The following is a 21,563-nucleotide window of genomic DNA, read 5'->3' on the forward strand; positions in this document are numbered from 1 at the left end:
GTGAACTTGCCTGCAATGTTGATGAAGATGATTCGCACTCATAACTCTTGATAGTTCTACTCGTCACACTCCGTTCAATCTATCGTGAGCAAGCAATAGTAACCACACATAAGCAATCACTCAAAAGATTAGATAGAACGAAGAAGACAATTCAAAAACTTCAAAACCAAGCAAATAACTCTTGCAACAGAAAACAATTTCTAACAGTACCAAAATTAAGTGAATTTGGCCTTATCAGAAAGTTTAGGTCAAGAGCTTTAATTTGCAAAAAGAATCAACTCAAACGGAGTTATAAAACTCAAGTTATGAACAAAAGAAGTTCAAATACAAATCTGTTTGAAATCAAATTTTAAAACTTTCAAAAACATGTTTAAGTTATTTATTGGGTAGAGGGGATCATAACAAAGAAGTGGGCGTTGGTTTCATGGATTTGGATAAACGAGCAAAGAGTTGTGGTCGTTTGAAAACTAGGGGCCAATCTGTAAATAATTATATTCACGGATAGGTCCCTGACATAAATTAACAGAAAACGAAAAGCTAAAATAACGAACATTCATTTATAGGATCTAAACAGTGGACGTTCGCTATTTAATAAAACCTAAAAAACAGATCTAGTCTATTTTTTTAAACGAACTTGAAAGAAAAACCGGATTGAACCGGCGGTTTATACCGGTTCAACAGCGGTTCGGCGCCGGCGGGGAAATTCCGGCGAGGCGGGGCAGTGGCGACGGCGAGCTCCGGCGTGGCGCGGCTTCGCGACGAGGGGCGAGGGCGGCGAGGTGGCGCGGGCGGAGTGCGGCGGTGACTGTGGTGCAGGGCAGCGGCGGTTGACCACGGCGGCGGCGGCTGCGGGCTCCGGCGAGATGCGGGAGGGGCGGCGCGTCGAGCAGAGAGGAGAGGGCCCGGGGCCTCGGGATATATAGTGGAGGGGAGGAGGGGCGTGGAGGAGGGGCTAGGGGAGACCGGAGGCGGCACGACACGGTGGCGGCGCTCGGGAGGCGTGCGGGCGGCGAACACCTCCCGGAGTCGGAGGCGGCGGTGCGGGCGCGTGGGCCGGCTGGGCCGTGGCCTGGCTGGCTGGCTGGGTCGGCCCGGTCGGTCTAGAAGTTTTTTTTCTCTTTCAGACAAACAATAAAAACAAAATAAATAATAAACTTATATAGGCATATAATATATCAAAATTTTCAGAAAAAGATTTTCTACCACATGAACATTTTTCTAGCGTCAAATAAAATATAAAAAAATTCATATAAAGCAAAGAGTGCTACTGCTGCAATAAAACCTCATAAAAATCATTTTAAAAATACCAAAATGATTGCAAATTAATTTTTCTCCAATTTTCTATTGTAGGGAATCATGTTACCCTATTTTCCATATATTTTTATTTTTGGAGAAAAATAATTTGAATGAAACTCAAATAACTCCAATTGAAAATAAATTCAAAAGAACTTTGAATTGAATTCTTTGAAACTCCCAACTCATATTTCATATGTTTTGAAGAAGTCATTTTATCTTCTCTCATGAAAATCATTGAGTTGCATGAAGTTTATGAATTGAAATATTTCCAAATGAAATTCAAATATTTTCAAATACCCTTTCATTTAAGTAAATGGAAGAAGTCATATCATCTTCGCTCAAGGGTTTTGTATTTGAAAAGAATTTGAATTCATGGAGATCAGAAAGCAAAGATAAAAGTTTGGGAAAGTCCTTTTATTCCCTCTCATTTAACTTTCAAAAAGTTTCGAATTCCACTCAATTTCACTCAATCAATCAACCAGTCAATCAAAACTATCTATTTATTATAACATTCCAAAATTTAGAATTTTGGGATGTTACAATAGTAAAGTTGGAATACAGTAGATATAATGCAAAAATAAAATATGAATGGGTTTGCAATAGTACTTAGAGTAGTGATTTGCTTTGTTATACTAATGGATCTCACGAAGGTTTTGTTGAGTTTTGTGTGATTGAAGTTTTCACGTTTTGGGTGAGATCACGATGAATGAAGGAATAAGGAGGAAGAAGAGCCTAAGCTTGGGGATGCCCATGGCTCCCCTAGTTATTTCCCAAAGAGAAGCAAGCAACTAAGCTTGGGGATGCCCGAGTGGGATCCCCTCTTTCTTCTAATGACCATCGGTATTTTACTTGGAGCTATATTTTATTCGTCACATATCATGAGTTTTACTTGGAGCGTCTTGTATGATATGAGTCTTTTCTTGTTTTGATTTTTATTTTAAGAAAAGTATCCTTGCTGTACACACCTATTTGAGAGAACCAAAATTATGCTATGATTTGTTAGAATTGCTCTCTATGCTTCACTTAAATCTGTTTGAGCTATGGAATTGCTCTAGTGCTTCACTTATATCTTTTTGAGCACGGTGTCCTTTAGCAGTTTTGAAGAAATGCTCTCATGCTTCACTTAGATTTATTTAAGAGTTATTAATTTTTTTTAATAAATTCTCTCATGCTTCACTTATATTATTCCGAGAGAAGAAAAACTTTATGCTCATGTTATTGACTTAGATTTGTTTGAGCTATCAAAAGCAACATATGAGACTAGTCCCAAAGTGATAGATATTCAAGAGGGATATAATAAAAACTTTCATGAAGATCATTGGACAAAATAAACTTGATTCCTTGTAATAGATTTGCGATATGATGATATATTATGTGAGTCATGTTGATGAGTAATTATGGTTTAGTAAGAATATTGATGCTAAGGTTTGTGATTCCCTATGCAAGCATGAAAGTCAGTAGTTATGAAATGAAATTACATCCTACTTATGTTGCATTATTCGGTTTTAGTTATGCTTAATGCTCGCTTATGAGATTTTTCGTTTCTTGGTTGGATGCTTCTCAATCTTTTGCTAGCCTTCACTTGCACTAAGTATGAATACTACTTGTGCATCCAAAATCCTTAAACCAGTTTTGCCATATAAGTCCACTATACCTACCTATATGCCATATTCTTTTGCCGTTCTAAGCAAATTTGTATGTGCCATCTCTAATTTTGAAAATAAATTTCCTTTTTGTGTGCTCGTACCACTCATGAAACGGTAGGGGGTGGTTGACATTTTTCCATGCTAGATGTGTTATTCTCAAGATGAGTGTTTATTCACTTGTCATTGCACGAGAGTAAGACAAAGGCATTAGGGATGCCCAATCCCGAAATGAAAACTGAATTTACTTTATGTTGTCAAATAATAAATTCCTTGGAAAGTGTTGGTATGGACGGCACCCGTGGATTCGGTTAGCCGTGTAATGTGAAAGTATGGTGGAAAAAGGAATAAACTTTATTTTCTGTTTGGCCACCTATGATATATCTAGCATGGAAAGTATTGGGAACTACTCAATCGTTTTCGTTGACAGGAAAAGCATGCCACCCAAAATGTTTTTATCTCTACCTTTTTCGCTTTGAGCTCTGACACCTCTACAAATCCCTACTTCCCTCTGCGAAGGGCCTTTCTATTTACTTTATGCAATTTTTATTTCTATTTGAGCCTCCATATTCTCCTATAAAGCACCAACTAAGAGGCACTATGATGGTACTTGAGCATTGGGTGTAACTAATATACGAGTGTGTTTCATGAATGGATCAATGATTGAGCATAATGGGCTAGGGATAACTTGCTTTAATTAGTGTTGATTGGTTGCTTGTTGATATGCTTTAGTATTGAAATCTTTATGTCACAACTAGACTATTTCTTTGAATCATATAAAAGCCCAAATGTCCATGCTACAAAGAAAAGAATATGTGATGAACATGTTAGGCAGCATTCCACATCAAAAAATTTGTTTTTATCATTTACCTACTCGAGGACGAACATGAATTAAGCTTGGGGATGCTGATACGTCTCCAACATATCTATAATTTTTTATTGTTCCATGTAAAGGAAATATGCCCTAGAGGCAATAATAAAGTTTTTATTCATATTTCCTTATATCAAGATAAATGTTTATTATTCGTGCTAGAATTTGTATTAACCGGAAACTTGATACACGTGTGAATACATAGACAAAACAAAGTGTCCCTAGTATGCCTCTACTTGACTAGCTCGTTAATCAAATATGGTTAAGTTTCCTGACCATAGACATGTGTTATCATTTGATGAACGGGATCACATCATTGGAGAATGATGTGATGGACAAGACCGATCCGTTAGCTTAGCATAATGATCGTTTAGTTTTATTGCTATTGCTTTATTCATGACTTATCAATGTTCCTCTGACTATGAGATTATGCAACTCCCGAATACCGGAGGAACTCCTTGTGTGCTATCAAACGTCACAATGTAACTGGGTGATTATAAAGATGCTCTACAGGTGTCTCCGAAGGTGTTTCTAGAGTTGGCATAGATTAAGATTAGGATTTGTCACTCCGTGTATCGGAGAGGTATCTCTGGGCCCTCTCGGTAATGCACATCACTATAAACCTTGCAAGCGATGTGACTAATGAGTTAGTTGCGGGATGATGCATTACGGAACGAGTAAAGAGACTTGCCGGTAACGAGATTGAACTAGGTATGAGGATACCAACGATTGAATCTCGGGCAAGTAACATACCCATGACAAAGGGAACAACGTATGTTGTTATGCGGTTTGACCGATAAAGATCTTCGTAGAATATGTATGAGCCAATATGAGCATCCAGGTTCCGCTATTGGTTATTGACCGGAGAAGTGTCTCGGTCATGTCTACATAGTTTTCGAACCCGTATGGTCCGCACGCTTAATGTTCGATGACGAATTATATTATGAGTTATGTGATTTCATGACCGCAGTTTGTTCGGAGTCCTGGATGAGATCACGGACATGACGAGGAGTCTCGAAATGGTCAAGAGGTAAAGATCGATATATTGGAAGGATATATTCGGACATCGGAAAGGTTCCGAGTGATTCGGGTATTTTTCAGAGTACCAGAGAGTTACGGGAATTCGCTCGGGGAAGTAGTGGGCCTTAATGGGTCATACGGGAAAGGAGAGAAGGGCCTCAAGGAGGGGGCGGCACCCCCTCTCTTTCCTTCTCCCTCTCCTACTCCTCCCCTCTCCCTCCTCTTGGAAAAGGAAGGGGACGCCAACTAGGATTGGCAATCCTAGTTGGACTCCCCCTATAGGCGCGCCCGTCCCAGGCCGGCCTCCTCCTCGTCCCTCCTTTATATACGTGGCCAAGGGGGCACCCCAAAACACACCAAGTCTTCTCTTAGCCGTGTGTGGTGGCCCCCTCCACAGTTACACACCTCGGTCATATCGTCGTAGTGCTTAGGCGAAGCCCTTCGCCGGTAACTTCATCATCACAGTCACCGCGCCGTCGTGCTGATGGAACTCTCCCTCATCCTCAACTGGATCAAGAGCTCGAGGGACGTCATCATGCTGAACGTGTGCTGGTGCCGTACGTTCGGTACTTGGATCAGTTGGATCGTGAAGACGTTCGACTACATCAACCGCGTTACTAAATGCTTCCGCTTTCGATCTACGAGGGTACGTGGACACACTCTCCCGTCTCGTTGCTATGCATCTCCTAGATAGATCTTGCGTGATCATAGGATTTTTTTTGAATTGCTACGTTCCCCAACAGTGGCATCCGAGCCAGGTCTATGCCTAGAAGTTATATGCACAAGTAGAACACAAAGAGTTGTGGGCGATAATAGTCAAACTGCTTACCAGCATGTCATACTTTGATTCGGCGGTATTGTTGGATGAAGCAGCCCAGACCGACATTACATGACCGCGCTCATGAGACTGGTTCTACCGCCATGCTTCACACACATGTGGCTAGTGGGTGTATGTTTCTCCAACTTTAGTTAAATCGAGTGTGACTACGCCCGGTCCTTGTTGAAGGTTAAAACAGCACACTTGACGAAAAATCGTTGTGGTTTTGATGCGTTGGTAAGAACGGTTCTTGCTAGATGCCTGTAGCAGCCACGTAAAACTTGCAACAACAAAGTAGAGGACATCTAAATTGTTTTTGCAGGGCATGTTGTGATGTGATATGGTCAAGACGTGATGAGATATAAATTGTTATATGAGATGATCATGTTTTGTGAATTTATCGGCAACTGGCAGGAGCCTTATGGTTGTCTCTTTATTTCATAAGATGCAAGCGACATATAATTGCTTTACTTTATCGCTATGCGATAGCAATAGTTGCAAAAGCAATACTTGGCGAGACGACCATGTGACGACACGTTGATAGAGATCAAGATGATGGAGATCATGGTGTCATGCCGGTGACGATGGAGATCATGACGGTACTTTGGAGATGGAGATCAAAGGCACAAGATGATGATGGCCATATCATGTCAGATATTTTTGATTGCATGTGATGTTTATCTTTTATGCATCTTATTTTGCTCAGTACGATGGTAGCTTTATAAGATGATCCCTTACTAAATTTCAAGGTATAAGTGTTCTCCCTGAGTATGCACCGTTGAGACAGTTCTTCGTGCTGAGACGCCATGTGATGATCGGGTGTGATAAGCTCTACGTTCACATACAACTAGTGCAAGCCAGTTTTGCACACGCGGAATACTCGGGTTAAACTTGATGAGCCTAGCATATGCAGATATGGCCTCGGAACACTGAGACCGAAAGGTCGAACGTGAATCATATAGTAGATGTGATCAACATAGTGATGTTCACCATTGAAAACTACTCCATCTCACGTGATGATCGGACATGGTTTAGTCAATATGGATCACGTGATCATTTAGATGACTAGAGGGATGTCTATCTAAGTGGGAGTTCTTAAATAATATGATTAATTGAACTTTAATTTATCATGAACTTAGTCCTGATAGTATTTGCATATCTATGTTTTAGATCAATAGCTCGCGTATAGCTTCCCTGTTTTATTTTTGATATGTTCCTAGAGAAAAATAAGTTGAAAGATGTTAGTAGCAATGATGCGGACTGAGTCCGTGATCTGAGGATTATCCTCATTGCTACACAGAAGAATTATGTCCTTGATGCACCGCTAGGTGACAGACCTCTTGCAGGAGCAGATGCAGACATTATGAACGTTTGACAAAGCTTGGTATGATGACTACTTGATAGTTTAGTGCACCATGCTTTATGGCTTAGAACCGGGACTTCAAAAACATTTTGAACTCCACGGAGCATATGAGATGTTCCAAGAGCTGAAATTGGTATTTCAGACTCATGCCTGAGTCGAGAGGTATGAGACCTCTGACAAGTACTTTGCCTACAAGATGGAGGAGAATAGCTCAACCAGTGAGCATGTGCTCAGAATGTCCGAGTACTACAATCGCTTGAATCAAGTTGGAGTTAATCTTCCAGATAAGATAGTGATTGACAAAGTTCTCTAGTCACCGTCACCAAGTTACTGGAACTTCGTGATGAACTATAATATGAAAGGGATGACGAAAACGATTCCCGAGCTCTTCGTGATGCTGAAATCAGCGAAGGTAGAAATCAAGAAAAGCATCAAGTGTTGATGGTTGACAAGACCACTAGTTTCAAGTAAAAGGGCAAGGGAAAGAAAGGGAACTTCAAGAAGAATGGCAAGCAAGTTGGCACTCCCATGAAGAAGCCCAAAGCTAGACCTAAGCCTGAACATGAGTGCTTCTACTGCAAAGGAAATGGTCACTGGAAGTGGAACTGCCCTAGATACTTGGTGGATAAGAAGGATGGCAAAGTGAACAAAGGTATTTTTGATATACATGTTATTCCACTACAAAAAAAGACACTTCCGTGATGATACATGTTTGTCACAGTAGGTCACGTTTTCTGTCATGCATGTACATCCATGACTATTTTATGACAGAATCAAGATAGTCATACCTGTGCTGTCGTAGAAGTGTTCCATGACATTACCAAAATTATCATCACGGAAGTGTCCACTTCCATGACGATAAATGGCGCATCATGAAAGTGCTTTCGTCAAGGGTGACCGACACATGGTATCCACCGTAACGGGTCACTGTTAAGCTATTGGGTCCGGTTTCGGATCCGATAACCCGTTAACGGCCCAGACCAATGGGGATTTTCCATGTGTAAAATTCGCATTGGCCGGAGGAAAGACGTGTTGGCTCACTGTTGGGACAGATGTCATCCACTCATTGGACAGGAGGCGCCTATGATAGGTCGACACATGGCACGGCCCAACAGTGGCCCATTCCGGTGAAAAAGGCCGGCCCAGTAAAAATTAGCAGGCCGACCCATATAAGGCCTACTTGTGTCAGGTCCATTTAAGCTCACGGCCCATACAAGACGTGCCAATTTGGCCCGTCAACGGCCCGTTAAAGATTTAACACCATTGCAGCCCATCATCAGTTCGAGCCCATTAAGAACCCGCTATATATTTGGGCTCAATAGCAGCCCGATGTGATTTCGGCCTGTTAACAGCCCATTCAAGGGATGGGCTAATTTTCAGGATGTACATCTTTCGGCCTTTTAGCGACCCATTTAAGTGTTGGGCCAATTTCCGGCCTGGTGTGTCTTTCAGTCTGTTGACGGCCCATAAATGAGTTGGGCCATTTGTAGTCGGGCCTTAGTTTTGGCCTTTTAGCGACCCATTTAAGTGTTGGGCCAATTCCCGGCCCGGTGTGTCTTTCAGCCTGTTGACGGCCCATAAATGAGTTGGGCCATTTGTAGTCGGACCTGAGTTTTGGCCTTTTAGCGGCCCATGCTCTTCATGGTCCAATACAAGCCCGGTTTCTCTTTCGGCCTACTAAAGGACCACAACACAGTTGGGCCATTTACTGTACGACCTGACTTTCGGCCTCTTAGCGGCCCATGCTCTTCATGGTCCAGTACGATCCCGCTGTCTCTTTCGGCCTGCTAAAGGCCCACAGTATAGTCGGGCCATATGTACCCCGACCTTAGTAATGGCCTGTTAACGGGCCGTGAAATCAAATGGGCCCACCTGTCGCCCACTTCGATGTCGGCGTGTTTATGACCCGGGAGGTAAGAGGGCCGACCATTAACTTTCGGCTTGGTAACGGCCCGTTAACTTAATGGGCCCACTAAATTGCGTACATGTCTTTAGGCCCAATTAGATAATTTAAGCCCATTACGACGAGCAATTACGCACAGGACCAAAACCGATCAAGCAAAGGTACAGCATACAGGGAAAAGTGTTGCACATCCAACATATACTACATGAAATTACATCCACTGGGCAATCAAAGATTGATGCCAGTGCAAGTAAATGAACAGAACCTAATGATCTACAACGTCACAATCTGCAACCTCAGCGCGGATGACGCCCATAAGCATGTGGGCAAGTTCTTGCTGCTTTGCTACACTGTCTCTGAAAACATTGATCAGTTGTTGTTGCGCACGAATGTGCACCTCTGATTCCTCCACCATTTCCATCATTGCTTCAGCCATTAATTGGTTCACAAACATACATTTTTTCCGTTGCATTCGAGACAGAGGAAACTGAACAGATTCAGATGGCGATTTTGGCAGGCTTGTATTATTGATAGTGGAGAGTGTCTCGACCACTGTATCATAATATAAATTAGGAGGGGAACCGAACAGATTAATCATGAGTTATTGCCATATTACCTGGCCTAGATTTATTGGAAAGAAACAATGGGGTTGCCTTGCTGTTTTCAGAGTTTGTCTTCTTATCTTCAGCAGCCTGCACCAAATTAACACACTAGCATTGCTATCATTGGCCAGGTCAGATAATAGGAAAGCAACATTGACACAACGAACGTTTGGGCAACTAGCCTACACCAAATTAACACAATATGGACAGCTATCATCAGTCGGGTAAGGTAATACGAAAGCAACATTGACAAAATGAATGAATGGGCAACCAGAGCAGCACTACAATTCAGTAATGTGCATGATATGAGATAGTACACTCATGCAGCTCAGTATGCAAAACTACCAGCCAGTTTTCCTTACAAAATTCAACATTGGTGCCTTTAACATTTTGCTACAACTAATTTTAGATCAGATAAAGGTTGGATTCACGCCGATTAATAAAATACATGCTGATGTAAAATATAGTGATATACAACAGGTACTTACATCAGCATTGGAGCACAGAGAATTCCCGCAAGATATTTTCCTCGAATATGACCCCAATGGAGGAAGTCTTCTATCGTGTAACTTTATTTTCTAAAAGAGAGATGGGTAAGAAACATGTAGAAAATATGATCAGAATGCTATAAAATTTCATGATGCGAGGATACGCACACGCTTCTTAGAATGGAGTTGACATATTTTTGCTGCACTGTAGCGGACTAGTTCTTTTGCCACTGGATCTGCTTATTATCAGTGGGAGTTGGGTTTCTCTGTGCTGGAGCAGTATCTATGAAAACTGGAGTTGGTTTATTATCTCCTGGCGTTTGGATCTTTTGCAAAGACCTGGTTTGTAACCCTTCAGATTCTAACATAGACGTCTTCCCCTTGCATGCCTTATATAGAAGAATGGTGCTTCAATTATAAAACATGCTACAATGGAGATGGAATAGGTACTCAAGAATAGAAAGGCATGACATATTGACATGTATTCCCTCCATCCGGAAATAAATGGATGGGTCTAGGCGTATTTCAGTTCTAGATACATCCAGTTTTATCCATTTCTGCGACATGTAATCCGGACGGAGGGAGTATGATGTAAGAGCTAGGGATACGACAGGACAACAGTGTAAAAAAACACTACTTGAATGTAAAACTGTATGCTAGCGGAATACATACAGAAAAACACTAAGGCAACATATGCGTGTATGATTGGGAAACTAAGATGGCATTGCAAGAGACCACTAGAAGAACACTTCAATGTAAAAAAAACATGGTATGGTAGACAGATGAAGTACATACTGATGAATAACAATGCATAAGATATTGAGAAGCATGATGTCCAAACTAAGCAGATGGCATTGCGATAGAGTAGAATGACAGTACTTGAATTTGAAAACATGTTATCATGAATGGAATAGGTACTGAAAAACAGGAAGGCATGCCATATTTACATGCATGATCAGCAGGCTAAGCACAAGGCATTGCAACAGAGTAGATGCACTCCAGGACATTATATGCATGTTGTACCCATATCAAGGGCCAAGTTAGAGCAAGGACCTTATGGGGTGAATAGGATTCATCATCTTTCTGCAAGTCTTGTGAAGAACTGCCTTTACATGTTCCATCATATTGGGTATCATTGACGTCAAGTTTGTTGGCCGTTACATTGCTCCGTGAGGTTCTTGTGGATAAATCAGTGTGTGCAATTATATCTGACATGCATGGAAGACAACTAGTAGTTAGATTTATGTAATGAGTGCCTGTAGGAGACGACATAAATAGTAGGACTGGGGTTAACTAGCAGCAACAGGTCTCAAAAACTAAAGGGAGAACACAGATGAAAGATACAGAATATGTATCGTTTGTACTCGAGATTAACTAGATGGCACACAAAAGTATTAAGGAACAACATAGGTTATACTAGAAGTGGTATAATACTATAATCACCAGCCTGTGGGATAGCATTGGCTGATGGATGATAACTATGGAACAACGTTACCTAAAGAACAAGTCTCTTAGCTGAACTATGGAACACGTTAACTCCTGAACAAGACCCGTAAGAGATCAGCATGAATATACAGTGAAATGTGATAATCTATTTTCCATGCTTAGATGAATAACACAGACATAAATGTTGCACACAAGTAAGATGAGGGTACAACCTATCTGGCCGCCATCCATAGGAGTGAGCATCATGTGCTGACTTGTCGATGGCCCTGCAGTTGTTGTGGCTGTCCATGTCGGGCACGCGCATTCGATGCAGGGAACTGTTGAGTGGGGACTATAGCTCCCTTCTGGTGTATGCTTCCCTTGTTGGAGCAGCTGCGGTGAGTCGGAAGACGGTGTGGCTGAAGATGCAGAAAACGCATAATGTTAAGAATGAGACATCTCTCTGATCTGAAGAAATGCCCTAAGAGATCAACAGCAAGGTACGAGAGTGGTCACACATCTGTTGACTGAAGACTAAATTGGGGTCACACGATTTTATTTTATTTTGGTACTGTCCGATCTACGCCGGATGGCTTGATGGCCGTCTTGTGCCTCCCGGCTGACACTGTTCGGAATCTTCCCCGAAGAGCCAGCGACCACCGGCAGAGCAGCCTACCTCCGCCGTCCGTGGCCTCGACCAAAACCCCGCTCCCTGCCCCACCACACTGTCGTGGTTGCGCCGCCCCGGGCCAATCCACAAAGACTTGCCGTCATCCGGATCTGTCGGCGGCAGTACCTTCAACCCACGCAACTCTATGATAGCCATCTAAGCACTGCTTCCATGGCGAACATGCGCCCCCGCACCCTTATGTTAGACACCAGCCAACCGGCAGCATAGGAGCTCCGCCTGCTCGAGGGGTGCTACTTCCCATTGGGAAACAATTGGCCCAGAATAAAAATTCAGACAACTGACGCCTAAATAAAGTGATTTGAGATGAGGGTGCAACCTATCTGGCGGCCCAGTGAAGTAGGCAGCTCCAGCTGCCTAGTCGGTGAGGCTGGCGCGGTTGCGGTGGCTACCGGCGGCAGGGAAGCAGAGATGTCGCGATGGTCGACGGCTACGGGGAAGCAGCGTCGGGGCTCTGGACGGGTCCAAAGTTGGAGCCGCTCTGGTGCCGTGAACAATGGCGGGGGTGAATCGGCTCCGGTACGGTTCACGCGGCCGTCGTCGAGGCAGCTGCGGCAGCACGGAGTAAGAGGGACACGGCCCAGTGCACGACTGCAAATGGGCGGCGTCTCCGGGATTAGAGAGGAGGGCGGCTGTGATTTTGGTGCGGTGGGGGCGCCATGGAGGAGGGGCTGAGGTTTCGTGGCTCGGGAGAAGGGAGCTTCCCAAGAGAAGCTCATTTGGCACCCACGAGGTATGAATGGGGAATTGGGAGGGGGAACCATGTCTTATTGACGCATTTGTGTGAAATGTGGGGGAGTTACAGTTCTACCCCTGCCTTTAGGCTTCTCGGTTTGGGAATGTATACTGAGGGTTGGGGATAGTAGAGTAACTTTGCTTCTCCCAAATAGTGGGCACGAGCGATTTCGGGCGAGGAGGGCGTGTTTCGAAATATAGTGGGCGCGGGCGATTTCGGGCGAGGAGGGCGTGTTTTCAAATATAGTGGGCGCGAGCGATTTCGGGTGAGGAGAGTGTGCTTTGAAATAGTGGGTGAGAGCTATTTCAGGCGAGGAGAGGGTGTTTTGCCGACCATGGTTCATGAATTATTCGACACATGTCATTTCAGCCGAGGGAGAAGGCGTGCTTGGATGAAGTTACGAACCTACGCTCGATGTACAACGGGCCAATTGATGCGTGTCCCACATAGGCCGGTAATTTCGCATCTCCCATTTATTTGCTCGCGTGAATTCCACCGAGCAAAGGGTGTTTAACGGTTCGTTCAAATTTTGGGAGAACGAGCATCCACGTCTACCTTACCAAGTCGATTCGAATCAAATTTTGAAATATTAGCTTGCCACTTCTTTTTTAGATGGAGAGATGATGCTCGGGAGTAATGTGTTTTTACATGCTCGTTGCTAGAGATTTACTATATGACAAATAGTTGACCCACTCAAAAACGGGAATCAAACCCGAAATGAAATATCTTGATTCAATGAAATAGCTCGTTCACCAGGTCAAAATAGTGAACTAAATCCAAAATTGAACACCTCAATCGAGTAGCATGTTGTACATTATTATAGTACTCCATGAACATGTTGAAAGTCAAATTAATGAACTTGTTTGATATACGCATATCTCCGTTCATGTGTGGATTGCAGACAACATGTTCTCCAATTTAAATATTTGAATGCAAGTTTATATCGAAACTTAGTTTATATCAGTCTTTGATGCATAAAACGCGACCTCCCCCCTCTCCCGGACTCCTGCTCTCTCTCTCTCTCACCGACAATCTTCAATTCTGTCGCACGCATCCAACACACAAACCTTTTGGTCCCTCTCTCCCTCTCTCTCTCTCTCTCTCTCTCTCTCTCTCTTTGTGTGTGTGTGGGGGGGGGTCTTTCTAGTTCGCATGCATATATACTCCATCTATAGCTCTCTCGCACACTATGTATGATGGTCTAGTCCAAGCTAAATATCTTGGGTGCACTCATCGTACGCACACAAATTCCTTGGCTCGTTGCCCGTAACTCTCTCATGCACCACTCTGTCATCTCGGAGCTCTTCCCTCTCTCTCTCAAACTCTCCATCTACCTGGGTCACACATACACATGCATATCTCACTCATCTAAAACTCGATCTCTCTCCCTCGTTCTCTCTCCATCTCACTCGCACACACACACAATCTCATGCCTAGCCAAGTATGATGGTCTCTCACTCAAATGTAGGCACACGCAGTCCCCCCTATATGTATATGACTAGCTAATCTTAGTCTCCATCACAAACATGTGCATGGTCTATCTCGATTTCTCTCGGGGCATCTTTCTATCGCGCACGCACCTCCCTCGATCTCCCACCCATATAGTCCCCTCACGATCTCGAGGGGATCTCTCTATCACAAACACACCCTCTCTCCCTCCCCATGCGTCCATGTTCTCCATGTGCCCCTCTCGACCTTTGTTCCTTGTTGGCCAGACCTCTATTGGACATGTGCTATAGGGGTGTCTCTCTCCGTTGCAAACAATCACGCACTAGCTATCTTCGTGTATCTCCTCACCTCGCTTTTCTATCTCGGAGATGCATGCGTGATATGTTTGCATAAGAAACGAAAAAACACACACTCTCTCTAATTTATCGTTTGTTGTCCCTTTCTCTTTCACACACATACTCTTTTTGCACACTCACTCATTCTCCTTCACACGCACTTGATCTCTCTCGACTTAGGCACTCTCTTCGGTCCATAGCATATAGATTTATTGAAAAGTCAAACATCACAAAGTTTGACCATGTACGTGGAGAAAAACATTTACATCTAGAACGGCAAACATATACCATTAGATTCATCATGAGATGTAGTTTCGTATGATGTATCTTTGGTATTGTAGATATAAATAACATTTGCGTAAACCTGATCAAAGTTTCCAAAGTTCGACTTCTAAAAATTTACATGCACTGCATTATCGAGCGGATGGAATATCTCTTTCCCCCTCTCAGCTATCTGACGCACCACTCAGCCTTATCGGGGCTCCTCTATCTCTCTCAAACTTTATATCTCCCTGGTTCACACATACACATGTCTCGCTCGCGCTACATATAGACCCATCCAACACTCTCCGCCCTTGTTCTCTCTCTATGTGACACGCACCCCCCTAAGTACCATAATCCCTCACTCCATCATAGGCGCACGCACTCCCCCCTAAGTATGATTATCTCTCACTAGCCATCAGGAACACACGTATTGTCTCCTTCCATCCATACGTCTATCTCGATATCTCTCGGGGTATCTTCTATCGCGCACACACCTTGTCACTCGATCTCCCACCCATGAAGTCCCATCACGATCTCCAGGGGATCTTTCTATGACAAACATACACTCTCTCCTCCCCATGTCTGCATTTTCTCTGTACGTTTCTCACGACCTCTCTCCCTTGTTTGTCACACCCCTCTTGGCCACGTGCTAGGGGTCTTTCTCTCTCGGTTGCAAACAACCACACACTATCTCCTCACCTTGCTTCCGTTGTCGAAGATGCATGTGTGATATGTTTGCATAAGACACACACGCCTTTTCTCTACTTTTATCGTGTGTTGTCCATGTCTCTTTCACACACGCACACACACTTTTTTCACTCACTCTTTCTATTTCACACTCTCTCTCTCTCTCTCTAGTTAGGGACTCTCTCACGTCCATAAGCATATGGATGTTTTGAAAAGTCAAACCTCAGAAAAGTTTGACCAGGTATATGTGGAGAAAAACATTTACATCTGGAACGATCATTAGATTCATCACAACATGTACTTACTTCATACTATCATTTATCTTTGGTATTGTAGATATAAGTAATTTCTTTATAAACTTGGTCAAAGTTTCAAAAGTTTGACTTTAAAAAAATGTTGGCACTACATTATCGAACGGAGGGAGTAGCTCTTTCTCTCTCTGTGCTATCTCTCATGGGCTTCCCGTCTCACTCGAACTCTCTATACCGACGGATTATACGCTCATTGTGTCAGCGTATAGCTTAGTATATTGTTTAGTTGACCGGTCAACCAGTCCACATGCTGCCTTGTTAGCTCGTGTTCTCTATCTTTGTGTGCTGGCCCATGTGGCAGTGGGTGAAAATAAGTAAACTAGAGGCCCATCTGACACGCGGTGAAGTAAACAAAGTTGAAACCACTCGGGGTAGCACCCCGCACGCTAGTAAATTGCGGGCGCATTGAGGACACACTCCTTCCGAGTGAAGGACGCACTCGCCCACAATTCACCACTGCACGGCGGCATGCACAGAAGGACGCACTCGCGCACACCCAGCAGGCCAGCACACAACACACACTAGCACACGTGTACACCGGCGTCGCTGCCGGTTGAGATGGACGGTGAGGCAGCCAACAAGCGGATCTCAACCGGCGGCGGATCGAGCCAAAACCGCATCCGGCGAGCCTGGACTTCATCAGCAGCCTCCCCGACGACATGCTGCTCGTCATCATCGGCCTCCTCCCCACCAAATCTGCCGTGTGGACCGCCCTGCTCTCCCAGCAGTGGCGCTCCCTCTGGTGCCGTGTCCCCCTCAACCTCACCGTCGACAGCTGCCTCTGCGACGGGGATTGCAAACACATGGCCGCAGTCTCCAAGATCCTTTCATCGCACCCTGGGCCAGCCAGACGCCTTGACATCCGCATGTTCAGTACCAACTGCAAGATCCAAGCCATGTTCGACGAGTGGTTCTTATGCCCTGCCCTAGATGAGCTCGAGGAGCTCGGCTTTGAAGCTGGACGATGTCGCTCTCTGCCGCCGTCCGCGCTCCGCCTCACACCAACGTTGCGCCGCCAGCTTCAGCTCCTGCTATCTTCCCCAGATTAATGCCACACCCGCCCTTCTTCTCCCTCAACTCAAGCAGCTCGACCTCTTCGACGTTGGCATCTCGAAGCAGGCTATGGAGCACCTGCTCTGCAGCTTTAATGCACTCGAGTACCTTCATCTTGAGCAGATCCACAGGTTCATTAGCCTCCACATCGCCTGGACGAATCTCCGATGGATTTATGTGTCTTGCTGGCCCCGCAACAAGACATCAATTGGGAAGAGATCACTCCACCTGTTCCACGTTATGGTCATTGAGAATGCGCCTTTCCTTGAGAGATTGCTTGTATCTTATCTAGAAGGTCCAACAAGAATCAGGGTCATTGATGTGCCGAAATTGACAGCGTTGGTGTACTCGTCTGCCAAATTCTCTGAACTCTTTATTGGATCCGTAATTTTTCAGGTACAACACTCATCTTCTTCTCCGTCTTCTTGAAATTCACATTTTTAAATTTCTTCTTGATGTATTTACGACCGTCTTCCAGAAAATGATTCCCACAAGCTTCACCCAGTCTATGCGCACAGTGAAGATCTTGGTAATAAAATCTATTGGACCCAATCTGGATCAAGTTGTTGGATTCCTTACATGCTTTCCGTGCACGGAGAAGCTACTCGTCGATGTGAATCTTCTTTCCTATTAGTAAACGGTAATCACAACATAGCTCAGTTTTTTGTAATTTTCCCAAATTACGATGACAAGTGTAGTGTTCAAAACTACATCTACGCACTGGATCAAAAGAAATGTTTTTAGTATTTTTTTCTCACGTGATCACCTGCATCGTTTTTTGTTGTACTACTATTGTAGCCTAGGCTATTCATATTGACAAGTAACTTAGACTAGTAACTCTATGGTTACCCTAAGAGCAAGTACTACCTCCGTCCTGGTTTACTCTTCCTATTTTGTAGTATCAAAATTTGACCATAGATTTAACACACAAAATGTTAATGCATGCCACTAAAAATTATATCGTTGGATTCGTATTCGAACATAATTTCAAATGGTATAATTTTTGGTGACATGCATTGGCATTTTCTTAGGTAAATCTATTTTTTTAGAAAAGGACGATGACCCCCGGCCTCTGCATCTAGGAGATGCATGCGGCCATTTTATTGATATTCTCGGGAAACCTTACAAAGTGGAACAACAATATGCCTGAATCCGGCATCTTGGCATCTTAGGTAAATCTATGGTCAAAATTTTACACTAAATACGAGGTAGTACAAAAGTGGGCTATAACGGCCCTCCACTATGTAGGCCAAAACACATGCCAAATTCACTTGTGATGCATTTGGCATCGATGCCCCTCCATTGCTCACCTGGTGCCCCAATCTGGATCATCTACTTTGCTCTGGTGCCAAATAAACTCACACAATGAAAAAACACTTGCGTGGGAGAGAGAGAGGACTGAGGCAATAAAAAACACTTGTTTGGGAGAGTGAGAGGCTGGTGTAGTTGGTTTGATTGATTTGTTTATACATGTGGGTCTGTGTGCACAGCGGTGCCAACTCTCTCACATCGCGAGAGCGGTGCCAAAATCTTTTGATTTGACATTGATGCGTATTATGTGGCATACTTTTGAGAAATATGGCATCGTCCACATAGTGGAAGGCAACAAATGCCCAAGCTGTTCACGTGCTCCTAGGTAAATGAGAGGAAAGAGAAAGAGAGAGAGAGAGAGTGAAAAAATATCACTAGCCAGCCAACCCTATCGTATGAGCGAATGATAATGGTACCACTTGATAACACGGCAATCTTATACAACCAGCTGCTCTAATATGTTCTCTTCTTTTGTGGATAAAAAAGACCCGAAAGTGAAAATGTGCTGCACTATAACAATCTCATTGAATGCCTTGATCTCCATCTTACAGAAATTGATTTGATCGACTACCGAGGCAACACATGATACGTCTCCGTTGTTTCTACTTTTCCAACCACTTTTGCCCTTGTTTTGGACTCTAACTTGCATGATTTGAATGGAACTAACCCGGATTGATGCTGTTTTCAGCAGAATTGCCATGGTGTTATTTATGTGCAGAAACAAAAGTTCTCGGAATGACCTGAAACTTCACGGAGATTATTTTTGGAGATAATAAAAATACTGGCGAAAGAATCAAGGCCAGGGGGCCCACACCCTTTCCACGAGGGTGGGGGGCGCGCCTGCCCCCCTGGGCGCGCCCCCTGCCTCGTGGGCCACCTGGAGCTCCACCAACCTCAATTCCAACTCCATATATTCGTATTCGGGGAGAAAAAATCAAAAAAAAAGATTCATCGCGTTTTACGATACGGAGCCGCCGCCAAGCCCTAAACTCTCTCGGGAGGCTGCAGTTTGGAATATATGTGAGTTCTTGATCCTATCTTGCAAGTCTATAGTGACCTACTATGTGTTATGATCTGGCAACCTTGAAGTGACAATAATCGGGACCACTCCCTGTGATGACCGTAGTTTGAGGAGTTCATGTATTCACTATGTGTTAATGCTTTGGTCCGGTACTCTATTAAAAGGAGGCCTTAATATCCCTTAGTTTCCGTTAGGACCCCGCTCCCACGACAGGGTAGGACAAAAGATGTCATGCAAGTTCTTTTCCATAAGCATGTATGACTATATTCGGAATACATGCCTACATTACATTGATGAATTGGAGCTAGTTCTGTGTCACCCTACGTTATGACTGTTACATGATGAACCACATCCGGCATAATTCTCCGTCACCGATCCAATGCCTACGAGCTTTTCACATATTGTTCTCCGCTTATTTACTTTTCCATTGCTACTGTTACAATCACTACAAAACCCAAAAATATTACTTTTGCTACCATTACCGTTACTTCCATATTACTTTGCTACTAAATACTTTGTTGCAGATATTAAGTTATCCAGGTGTGGTTGAATTGACAACTCAACTGCTAATACTTGAGAATATTCTTTGGCTCCCCTTGTGTCGAATCAATGAATTTGGGTTGAATACTCTACCCTCGAAAACTGGTGCGATCCCCTATAATTGTGGGTTATCAAGACTATTTTCTGGCGCCGTTGCTGGGGAGCATAGCTCTATTCTTTGAGTCACTTGGGATTTATATCTGTTGGTCACTATGAAGAACTTGAAAGACGCGAAAACAAAAATTTATCCCTCAACTACGAGGGGAGGTAAGGAACTGCCATCTAGCTCTGCACTTGATTCACCTTCTGTTCTGAGTAAGCTTGCGACACCTAAACCTGCTTCTGCTATTAATTCTGATTCACATGTTATTGATGATGCCACTTCTGCTATGCATGATACTTATGATGAAACTACTTCTATTCTTGATACTACTGTGCCACTTAGTGAATTTCTTGATGAACATCTTGCTAGGGCTAGAGAGAATGAAATTAGTGAAACTGATAATATTGCTGAAAGTGATGATGAAGATTCTCCCCCTAAATATGAATTTCCTATTGTGCCTGAGGGCTATGTTATGGATGAAGAAACTGCTAGAGACTTTCTTGCTTGCAATGATAGAAGTGATCTTAAGAAATTATTAGCTAAGCTGAAACAAAAAACTCTGAATGCTAGAATGAAATATGATCCTGCTTATGCTATTTCACCTATCTTTGTTACTGATAAGGATTATGAATTCTCTATTGATCCTGATATAATTACTTTGGTTGAATCTGATCCTTTCTATGGTTATGAATCTGAAACTGTTGTGGCACATCTTACTAAATTAAATGATATAGCCACCCTGTTCACTAATGATGAGAAAACCCGCTACTATTATATCCTTAAGATATTTCCTTTCTCATTAAAGGGTGATGCTAAGATATGGTTTAATTCTCTTGATCCTGGTTGTGTGCGTAGTCCCCAGGATATGATTTATTACTTCTCTGCTAAATATTTCCCCGCTCATAAGAAACAAGCTGCTTTAAGGGAAATATATAATTTTGTGCAAATTTAAGAAGAGAGTCTCCCACAAGCTTGGGGGAGGCTTCTCCCATTACTTAATGCTTTGACTGATCATCCTCTTATGAAAAATGAAATACTTGATATCTTTTATAATGGACTAATGGATGCTTCGAGAGACGACCTGGATACTTGTGCTGGTTCTGTTTTCAGGGAAAGAACACCAGATGAAGCTGAAATTCTATTGAATAATATGTTGACAAACGAAAATAATTGGACACTTCCTGAACCAACTCCTAAGCCAACTCCGAAGAAGAGGGGTGTTCTATTTCTCAGTCCTGAAGATATGCAAGAGGCAAAGAAATCTATGAAAGAAAAAGGTATAAAAGCTGAAGATGTTAAGAATTTACCTCCTATTGAAGAAATACATGGTCTTAATTTACCGCCTGTTGAAGAAATATATGGTCTTAATTCATCACCTATTGAAGAAACACATGGTCTTGATAGCCCGACACAAGTAGTAAAGGTAAATTCTCTCTATAGATATGATAAAGCTGAAATCCCTCCTACCAAGTTTGATGGCCAATGTTTGGATGAGTTTGATAACTTTATGGTTAAGCAAGAAGATTTTAATGCTTATTTTGGTAGACAATTAAAACACAATGCTTATATGCTTGAACACTTGAGTGATTATATGTCTAGAGTTAAAGGTGAACTTAAACTTATTAGTAAACATGCCT

This window comes from Triticum aestivum, chromosome 3D (genome assembly GCF_018294505.1).
Source record: "Triticum aestivum cultivar Chinese Spring chromosome 3D, IWGSC CS RefSeq v2.1, whole genome shotgun sequence".
Taxonomy (NCBI): domain Eukaryota; kingdom Viridiplantae; phylum Streptophyta; class Magnoliopsida; order Poales; family Poaceae; genus Triticum; species Triticum aestivum.